This window comes from Salminus brasiliensis, chromosome 13 (genome assembly GCF_030463535.1).
Source record: "Salminus brasiliensis chromosome 13, fSalBra1.hap2, whole genome shotgun sequence".
Taxonomy (NCBI): domain Eukaryota; kingdom Metazoa; phylum Chordata; class Actinopteri; order Characiformes; family Bryconidae; genus Salminus; species Salminus brasiliensis.
In genome coordinates, this window is record NC_132890.1 from 33905936 (window position 1) to 33915935 (window position 10000).

Genomic DNA, 10000 nt, shown 5'->3' on the forward strand with positions numbered 1-10000 from the left:
TGAGTTAAATTGTAAATATACCCTCACTGACAGAATAAAACCATCTCAAATTCTCCATTTGTACATTTTTTTAGTTATTATTTACATATGCAAAAACACCATCTACCCAATCCGCTGCCCTGCTTGACAAAACAGCACACAGAGAAAACCAGACCAGCACCAGACCAGTTTAGACCACTGTAGGTGGTCATGGATTTCATTCTGGTCTAAGCCGTTTGTTTCATGGATATAAAAAGTTGTGTTTAGGCCAATTTGGATGTAATTTGTTAATTTATTAAAGGAAGTGTTGGTAAAATGTCTCTGCAGATAAAGCTCTCGCTCTCTGCTTCCCGCATCAGATTCCAAACCCTGATGCTGGCCTACAAAGCCAAGAACGGACCAGCCAGCCCCTCAGTACTTGATGGCAATGGTCAAAAGCTCGACCCGCCATCCCTCAAAATCCACGGAAGACGAGCGCCTAGGCTTTTTTCTGTCCTGCACTGAAGTGGTGGAACGAGCTTCCCCTGGGTGTCCGAACGGCCGAGTCGCCCGCTGTCTTCAAACCCAGACTGAAGACCCTCCTCCTCTGAGAGTACTTGGGTGAATAGCAGAGTACTATGGTCTCCTTATTGACTTGTGTTTAGTAATGTCTAAAGCTTAGAGGATCTTTGAATTATTAGTCTATTCTAACTAGCTGAGGTTTTAGCAAAGCACTTTTGTAAGTCGCTCTGGAGAAGAGCGTCTGCTAAATGCCTTAAATGTAAATGTTTCTAGTGCCCGAGTGATTTCATCACATCACACATCCAAAAGACTAAATGCAGCATGTAGGAGAGGCCAAAAGTCCTTACGCCTGCCTGGAAAACCATGGAGATCTGAATCTGGATGGAGATAAAAACATAGAGGAGCCCAGAATAAGGCTTTTGACGTGTTTCCATCTCTAATTTCATGCATGCTCTAATCACAATTGCTTTGGGTAATGGCCCAGGGGGTCGCAAGTTTGAGTCCCAAGCCATGCCTCTTTGCCATCAGTGGCCGGAGTCTGAGAGAGCACAATTGGCCGTGGGTAGACGACACTCTCTCCACTCATCACTCTTAATAGCTGTTGGCCGGCACAGGCGTCTGTTAGCTGGCGTGGTGAAGCTGGGGACCCTACAGTTCTTCTCGGAGCGTGTCGGCCACCCGGAGACATGTCGGGAGCATTGCTAGTGCTAATGGTGGCTATGAATGGGTGAGGTAATTGGCAGTACCAAACAAATAATACTAATAAAAAAAGAACAACAGATAAACTGGCCCCAGGAGAGTGAACATGTGGTGTGTGGACTTCTTCTGTGATCACTTAATAGTGTGTACACTGCTACGTCCACATAATCCACATAACAACCGGTCGAGCTGTGTTCACTTAGCATTACACATCCTTTCCTATTCACTTACATGACTCCATGTTTTCATCAGACATGATTACAGCACCCCAAATACTGCACTGTATAATATGCGTAACGTAAGACGAGCCGCTTGTCTCCCAGTCCCTTTTTGGATTTGATTGGTATGTTCTGGATCACTCTGCAGTACAGTAAACCCATTCCTGGTAATGACCTCCTGGGGTGTGCGGCAGAGACAGTTTTGTTATCACAGGCGCTTTGTTTGTTAGTGCAGATGCACTGCCTCATCTCATTCCCTCCCTCAGGTACACACACTGCCATTATCCGGCAAAATCACATGCTGAGCCTCCGCGAAACCCAGAAAAATATATGCTGGCAATGCATGGTATATTTAGAACCTGCTTTCCAGCCATGTAGGCCTTTTTTTGTGGCGGGGGGAGGTTTAGGTACACAAATGGCTGATATAGGAAACATGCAGGAGCAGGTGTACGGTAAGATTTACTAATAATATAGTTTACTTCTTTAGTTTTGCACTGGAGCTACGCTGGCTACAGGCTAATGTAGCTAACAAGCAAGAAAAACCCTTTCCCCTTATGATAGCATGATGCAAACTGCTGTTTTTTCCTGGGGCTAGGCCCGCTTGCTCTGCGAGTTCGGTACGTTTGGTTACGCATGAAAGCTGTTTTCGACCCCAGGAGCGGCCTTGAGCACTGATTTTTGGTTCTCATGAAATCGGTGGTCTGGGGTTTGCTTCTAGCTGACCCTGATGCAGCCCCTCCTGGCAAGCCATGCCTCTTTGCCATCAGCGGCCGGAGTCCGAGAGAGCACAATTGGCCGTGCACTTTCTCTGGATGGGTAGATGGCACTGATTTTTGGTTCTCCTGAAATCGGTGGTCTGGGGTTTGCTTCTAGCGGACCCTGATGCAGCCCCTCCTGGCAAGCCATGCCTCTTTGCCATCAGCGGCCGGAGTCTGAGAGAGCACAATTGGCCGAGGTCCGCTTGTTCTGCAAGTTTGGTATGTTTGGTCAAGTGTGAAAGCTGTTTTCGAATCCAGGAGTGGCACTGATTTTTGGTTCTCCTGAAATCGGTGGTCTGGGGTTTGCTTTTAGCGGACTCTGATGCAACCCCTCCTGGCGCTGTGTATTGGGGTTGTGTGGTTGGTAATTTCTTTTTTACCATTACTGCTTCGCCATATCGCTTGCATGGCTAAAAACCTTCTTCTTTCAGATCTGCTCTTTGTTTGCAGATGTTCCTGCACAGCGAAATGCCATGACATCAGAAAGTGCTGTTCTTCGCTGCTTGAGTGAACACTGTTTTTATCCAAGGAAAATAACGAACTGCGATAAATGGATTGCGCAATCAATCCAGGGTTCGAATGGAATTCTTCTGTGTGAAAGCAAACCAGTGATAATAAGCCTGGGTGCGGACTTGTGTATTCAGGACAAGTGTGAAAAGACCCTAAATCATTCAATTCACACTTGTCCCACATACACAAGGACTGATTCTGGGCTCGTTTTGGGGGGAGGGCCTCATTATCACTGGTTTGCTTTCACACAGAAGAATTCTATTCGAACCCTAGATCGATTGCGTAATTCCGAATGTCACTTTTCTGTGCACATTGTTGCAAAATGGTTGAGCCTGGATTCATCCATTTATCACTGTTCATTATTTTCCTTGGATTCGAACAGAGAACAGAGCTTTTCGGGAGTCATGGCATTTCACTGTGCAGGAGCCAGTCCCATAGGAGAAGGTTATTAGCCATGCAGGCGATCACAACCAATCACAACCCCACACACAGGAGCCAGGAGCAGATTGCTTCCACACCTTGACGTCCACTTGAAGCAAACGCCAGACCACCGATTTCAGCAGAACCAGAGATTTTTGCTCCTGGGCTTAAAAACAGCTCAATCAAACAAACTCTCGGACCGGGGTCCGGAAGAAATGCTAGTGTGAATACGCCCTTTGTGGTGTTTGACACAGTATGAGAAACTGGTATCTATAAATATGGACAAAAGCACTGATTCAGGTCTTCAAGACAGCAGCTGGTGCTGGTGCATTTAGCGATGCGTCGTCCTTTGGTCAGTCATTATTGATAACCGTACATCATGCAGCCAAATATGATCCATATTATTGCCCATAAGGATCCCATTATAACCGGGTAGATGTGCGCACTGTGTTATGTTGGTACGGGAATGATGCAGCCACTGATATTAAGACTTCAAGTTATTTTGAGTTTAGTTTCTATGGAAACTAAAAACAGTGGAAATTCATAGACTCACCAGTAAACTGTTAATGAGTCTATCCAGTAACAGATTGCACTCAGGATTCAAAGGTTATGGAAATAGAGTGACCAGTAAAAAGATTCAAATTAACAGCACTAATAAATAATGAAATAAAGTTCTGGACAAAACAAATAGCAATAGAAACTCCACCATGCGGATTGGATGTGGACGAGAGCTGTAGGATGTGGATGAGCTCACTTCCTGACTAGTAGGATTAACTATTAACCATTCTCAGCACCTTTAACTGCCCAACACTCTGAAGTGGCTTCATCCAGACCCATTAAGCTCTGGGCCATTTCACCCACACCAGTAATTAAGTCTACAGCTCATAAGATAATTATATGGGCTGCTTTTGAACGGATCTGCACAGGTTATGATTAGCAGTGTCCTCTGGTCTCTGAACAACAGCACCAACAACCAATTACACCTCCCATGGAAACTGTGCTATGTGCAAACCCAGCCAACATGCTGGCTGGAACGTGGGCTGGGTGGGTTCCAGGTGGGCATGGGCTCATATAGGACTGGAAAAGGGTTCCACCATTGTTCCACTACAGACTGTATAGACTATATATGAGGTCTGTTGAAAGCAGTGAAGGATGTGACAAACCCATGTAAGGTCCAATCAATACAGAATACAGATATTGTCGGTGATCATTACAATTTAACAGCAGTTGAGCAATTCTTTTGGACTGCCAGTGTATATTTTCAGCAACTGCAGTAGGCTGGGCCAAGAACTTTGGCCCCAACTCATTGGTCGCCCGCTAATGAGGCTCATTGCGTTATGATTTCTGATGGATGGAGGTGTTTGGAACGATTGAGGACTGCAATAGCTGATTTCTGACCTACTCTCACATGTTCTAGCTGGTCAAGTACACTCCAAGTACACAAGAGCTGAGACTGAAAAGCAGGTTGTGCTGATCGCCCCCTGAGTCCTCTGTTTTCATCCAAACCTAAGTACTCTTGTTCCCTTTCCAAGTAATTTCCAGAGAAATAACTGTAACTTTCAGCTCGCCATGGTGCACTGAAGATCTAATTCGCTGGAGATTTTAATTAGATTGTAGAAACGGCAATGAAGTTGGACAGAATAATAATGGGACTGGGTTTTAATACGACTGTAAAGATTGGTCAGCATGACCTTTCAGTTCCCCCACAGCAGCATGAGATCATGAAATGGACTATCAGCTTAACCGTACAGATGCCAAAAAGGGCTTGTTGGAGCGAATGCCAATTGGCAAAGCATTTTTCTGTGTATGGTTCTTATGAAAAACTGAATATCTGAAAAATGAATGCCTATAAAGAACCACTTTGTGCTTCCTAAAGAACCTTTCTTTGTACAGATCTGTAAAGAAATGTGATGTTAGTGTCTGATGATTTCAATTTTAATGAGTTAGCTCAATTATAAACATCTTCATAATGTAAACGTTTCATACCTCTACATACCCCTACATAACATAAAGGTTCCTTACCTCAATAACTGACCCCCACATGGCTCAGCAGACTAAGACACTATGAGACTAAGACTATGGGCAGAGGATCACAAGTTCCAATCTCGGGTCATGCTGCTTTGCCATCAGCAGCCAGAGCCTGAGAGAGCACAACTGGCCATGTTTTTTGTCCCCTTATGACTGCGATACATCAGCCGATGTATCAGAGCTGGGTTTTCCAGAGCTTTCCTCCAAGTGCGTTGGCTGCCTAGTGATGCTGAGCTGGCTTCACATGTATCGGAGGATGTATAGGAATGTCCTTCCTTCCTTCACCTTCCTAGTATTGGGATCATTACAAGTGATGGGTTCATTGGGGAATAAATGAACTGGTGGGTTCATTGGGGAATAAAATAACAATAAAGACATAAAGGGGCCTAAAGGGTTGTTTGGAGCTACCTACACCTAGATACCTACACCTTTAACCTAGATAAGGTAAAAGACTTTAAAAATAAACATACCAAAATGTCATAGGGAACCACTTTTTCTTCCTTAAAGACCATTTCTGTGTATGGTTCTTCAAAGAAAATGTCACAGACAACATTTTGTTCTTTAGAAAGTGTGGTACAGCAAACCTCAACCACATTACACAGAGATTGGGACTTGACATTAATGACGGTGAGTCCAATGTTCATCAACAGTGCAGAAACCAATAGAGCACTATCACATCAGAAGCACAATAACACCCAACTCATACAAGAGTCAACCTTCATCAGGCTTTCCTACACTGTAATAACTGACCCATGTTGGTGGGACATTCATTATGAATTATTCATCACTTACATAAGGCACCCATATGACATTTAGTTAAACAGATAAACAGTATTTGGATAAAAGCGAATCAAATTCCGACAATTTAGAGCTTAGAGATTTGCAACCATTTTTTTTCTGCAAGATGTACAGTACTACAATACACCAGATGCAGACATAGCTTTACTAGTACAATTGACAATGTAGTAAGTTGCATTTGAACAGAGCCTAAGCTGCAAACCATACTATAATGAAGATGCAAGAACACTCTCGGTTATAGCTTGGCAGAACTGGGTCAACAGCTGGAGAAGCAAAGGTGTGAGCTGCTTCCCCTTATATGTGATGATGGTGATATTGCTTTTCCTCTTCAAGGGGAGGTGTTTTCCTTACCCTAAAGGAAACTGTTTGTCATAATCTGCTTCCATTTTTCTGGTTTTTCCTACCCCTGACTTGATGACCAAGCCTTCGCCTGCTATCTTAAGCTATTTAACCTTTACACTGACAAGGATGACTAGTACGGGGACCAATACCCATCCCTGTGGGACACCATAGTACTTTCTGTTGGGATCTCATTTCTTCATTAAGTTATTCATCATGGTCAGTGCCAATGCACTGCACATCCAGTTCTGTAGGCGTGTAAATTTATCAGTATATCCTCTTATGGACTTACAACAGCTACACCCTACTATATGCCTCCACCATTTGTGGCTTTTTAAAGGTACCAGCTGAGCGACGCTGATATAAAAATGGCATAAAGTGGCCAACAGAAAGGGATGTAGGGGATTAAATACTGGACCATGTTGAATGAGGTCATTGCAGAAGGCCTTGAGCTTCAGTGGTTGGTTGTATTGGTTTTGCTACAGGCATGGGCCCAATCTGAGGGGTTCTGCTTCAGCAAGGCCTATCACATGCCAGATACTGCTAGTTTCACACAAACCCACAAAAACAGACCCCTGTTCACTGAAGGTCCTGCAGTTTCAAAGTGAGCTGAGAAAGACCTGCTGGAGGTCTCATGCACTCAGTGCATTTGCTTGAGCGGCTTTCTTCAGCTCTAGTAGCTCTGCCTCGTTTTCTTAGCAATCAACACATCACTTTGGAGTAACAGTGCCCTCCATGCCTAAAAAAGGGGGTGAAGAAAGGTTCTCGGGAGCTCTTCTTTACTTTTACTTCCATAAAGAACCTTCTAATGGGTTTACATAATTAAGGTGGGCAAGTCTGAAGGACTGAAGTTTGTAGGCCTCCAATTGCCTTCATAGTAATAAACAATGGACTTTAAGGGCCCTATCTTCAACCCTGCGCAAGGCGCATTGCAATGCTCATTGCTATCTTACACCCTGCCAACAGTCTATTTTCACTCCTTCCATCTGCTCACGAATATCTCTACGTCGGTGGGCGCGGTGGTCTCGAAATGAGGGGTGTTCAGGTCAGTTTCTGGAGTATTGCTATGTATCTTGGCGACGGAAAACACAGGGGCTCCACTGACCGAAAACAGCCTAGGCAGACGTCAACAGTCGGGCGTTCGTTGCTATCTTGGCAATGAATTGTCAACATAGTCATGTGCAGCCCAACACTCGTACACCCCCGCTGCAGTGCACAAACCCATAGGCATAATGCCAGTTGTCCGCCATGCAAACGTTTACATCAACAATAAACAGAATCCATAATAAAATATCATTATTCTAGAGGCAAGGCGCTCCAGCAAGCCTTCCCAGACCGCCACTGAAATAGCAATCCGTCAAAGTCCGAGCGCACCTGGCTCTTAAAGGGAATGGCGAGCTGATTGGTTTATAGCATGTTACGCCCAAGAGAATTAGTACATGCCTCTTGTGCGTTTCAAGCCATGCAAGGCGTACTTTTTTCCCGTCGTTACGATAGCAAAGACACACCGACACGTCATAAATCAAAGGGTGAGTTTGCTTACAAATAGACCGAGACCCACCTGCTCAGGCGGTCTTCCCTCCTTCCTTACATTGATGCCCCCCAAATTGACATAAACCCAGCCCACCAGTGAAAGCCTTCCAAGGTTAAACACACCGGCTACTTCAGGAGAATGTGGAAGTGAAGCTAAAAGGCTAAACTGGTGAAGCGAGCAGGTGTTGACTCGCGCACCATGTTGACTGGACACCAAGAGGACCCAAAGAGGACAGCAGCTCTAACTAATAATAATTACAAAAGTTATTACTGTAAATTACTGTAAATACTCTTATTACAGTGCTACAGACAAAGCCAGGCTATGCTATGCTATGCTTCATGGCTACTGTGAGCCAACGTCCGATGACAGAAACTATGCAATCAGTTGCAATCAGCCCATTATAAGATTATATATTATATATACATGATCTTATAATCTTATATGTTATATATTTTCATTCTGAGGCAAAATGACAGGGTTGTAAACAGGGTTGTAAAACTGCATCTAGGCTTTTTGCTGCAACCAGGGTCACATACTTAGCATTCTGAGTACTGTTTTTAAATATTAATGAATTAATAAATGCATTCAATATAGCGTTTCATGCTTTTTCCTAGACCTGTACATCCAAGCGAAGTCGACCTCTGACAAATTATACAGAGTTTGATAGCAGTGTGATTTAAAATCCAGCTGATTGAGTTGAATAGCTTCGGGAAGGTGTCGCGAACATCGTCACGACACCTGGAAAACCTCTTTTGTCAGCTCTTTTAATGTAAATACTTCAATCCAAAGCTGATTCTTCCTTTCATGCCCATCAGGGACCTCACAGGACTGGGAGCCAAGACGTTGACTATGAACCCCTTAAAGTTTCGGTAGTTCTGCCTGAGCTTTGTGAGGATAAGAGAAGTTTTTCTCCGGTCCAGGAAAGTTTCCTTTATGGAAGATGATGTAAAACATTCAAATTATCCCCTTTATGAGTTTGGAGCCCAACAACACTGAGGATCAAAGAAAGAGTGTAGGTGGTGCAGCACATTACGATGCGGCCCAAGGCCATATATACATCACATTATAGTTTAATACAGGCTCCATGATGTATTAAAGAGACGTTGGGCACCACAAATCAATTCCTGGACCTGGAGGATTCGGTGGAAGAGAATAAATCACTTGATAAATGATAAGATACAGCATTTCTGCTTCTGTCTGCTTCTCTCAGAGCGTACGCTGCATACACAGTGAATGAGTTCTGTAATAGGGTCCTGGGATCATTACATGACGGACAGCGGGACGGCGCAACGCAGCCGTATTGTTGCTGTGGACATTGTTCGGTGTGAAGCTGGCTTCAGTTATTGGTGCTTGGCTACGAGGCTGCTTAAATTATTCATTGTGTTGTTCTGTTGTGCTGCAAATGAAACTCTGCACACTCTGACGTCAGGGGAAACATAAGCCCTCATATCCAGCCTACTTTTGTGGAAGCTGCGCGATATTTGCATATGAAACATCGATTAGCATTAGCACTCGGTAGCTATTAGCATTCGGTCAGGCTCAAGCAAAAGATGTGTGTGTGTGTGTGTGTGTGTTTTGTGCACATTCTTTTGTCTGGTAATGAATTCATCAGATTCATCAACTGCAAGCTGAGCAAGAGTGCTAACACACTCATTCAATTACCACGGCCTAATGTCTCTCTGATTAGATTTCCATTAGGCCGCTAGTGGTACAGCTCACTTATTCAAATCAAACTATGATCATCACGTGTCAGTGAAGACAATCAAGGGCCACAGATACGTGAAGGCTCATAGAAGACCTGACAAAGTGTTTTGCCAGGGTTTCCATTGATTGACCGTCTGCGCTGTTCCTTTAAGGGCTGAGTATCGATTTGACCTACATTGTCAGCTGCGTGGCTTTTTTTGCTTTTACCAACCGGACACCTGAGCCGGACTCTGAACCCATTCTCTCAGCTAGTGAAAGCACCTAAACCGGAGAACCGACATAATTCATAATGGACAAAAGTATTGGGACAACTGCTCATCCAACTCAAGAGCAAGACTTTATCCTGCTTGGAGTAACTGTCTCTACTTTCCAGGAAAGAAGGCTTTCTACTAGATTTTGGTGCAGAATTGCTGTAAGGATGTGATTGCATCCTCATCCACTACTCCCCAACTCATCCCAAAAGTATTGGAAGGAGCACCATCCATCATTCCAGAGAACACAGTTCCTCCACT